Consider the following 1479-nt stretch of genomic DNA (forward strand, 5'->3'; position numbering starts at 1 on the left):
GATAGATAGATAGATAGATAGATAGATAGATAGATAGATAGATAGATAGATACAGATGGATAGATACAGATGCATACATGCAGACAGCTACAAAAGCTCTCCCCCAATGATAATTCTGCCCTCTGTGATATGATCACACCATATTATCATAAGCTCCCCCACGTGATGCATTAGGTACTCATTGATTTTTCATGCACAATTTTCCTGGAGCCGCTTGCAAATGTAGAAATAATACAATAGTCCTTAAAATATGTAAAATTATGTTCAGGTGTCACGCTCTTGCTATCACTCCCAACACTGGTGCACTTGAATCAATTATCTGTTCATTCTTTTATGTTCATCTCTCCAACAGGGAAACATCTGTATCCCAATCACTGATGGGCTGACCCATTTTCTGATCAAATTTGTCTTCCTTATTGCACCATTAAGTCGGAAAGAAATCACCATCACAGATTTCACCTCCTCATAATCCACTACTCACATGCTACCAGGTATTTATATCTTGAGTCAGGAGCGTCACATCCCACATCCCAGATGTAGTGGTCCTTTCATGCCCATGGGAATGACATGATTCCACAGCTTTCACCATCAAAGTATTGCACTCTTCCTTTCAGACAAGGGGAGAGAATTTGGAAACCACAGCAGCAAGCAAGAATACTAGACCAATAGCGTAGTGGTTATGAGTCTGGCTGCTAACCTCAAAGTCAGCAGTTCAAAACTACCAGCTGGTCCATGGGAGAAAGAGGAGGTTTTCTGCTCCTGTAAATATTTACAGCCTCGGAAACCCTATATAGGGTCACTATGAGTTGGAACCGACTCCACAGCACACTATCATCACCATAAGCTTCTTAGGTTCCTTTACTGCTCCTTTCCTTCATCTGGCCTAGGAAAATTTACACATACAACTATTGAAAATTAAACTTTTCCTTTCCCATCTTTATGCCTTTGCAGACACGTTAACCTCCAACTGAGAAAGTATATCTGCAAGGAAATCTACCTATTCATTCTGTAATTTATGGTTTCTAAGTCTCATGGCAATGCTATCCGTTTTTTAAGATAATGCAACATGGATGGTCACTGGCATGTCTTACACAGGTTCACACATATCCATCACACACCAGTTGGGTGACCTCACCAAGTTACCCAACCATTCTCTTCACTTTAATCTCTGAAATAGAGACAATAATACCAGTCATATTGGGTTATTATGAAGACTAAATTATCTAATCATTCCATGTTGAAAATGGCTTATAACAGGATGTGACTCATAATATTGATCAAATTAGTATTATTTTAATTTATGTACCTATACCCACCATGAAGAAAGCAAAAAGACATTGAGAAGACAAGAAAAAAGGAAAAGGTAAAAATGGATGTCAGAAGAGACACTGAAACTTGCTTTCCAGCATAGAGATGTTAAAGCAAATGGAAGAAATGAGGAGGTCCAAGAGCTGAACAGAAAATTTCAAAGATCAGCTC

This window comes from Chrysochloris asiatica, unplaced genomic scaffold (genome assembly GCF_000296735.1).
Source record: "Chrysochloris asiatica unplaced genomic scaffold, ChrAsi1.0 scaffold00025, whole genome shotgun sequence".
Classification (NCBI taxonomy): domain Eukaryota; kingdom Metazoa; phylum Chordata; class Mammalia; order Afrosoricida; family Chrysochloridae; genus Chrysochloris; species Chrysochloris asiatica.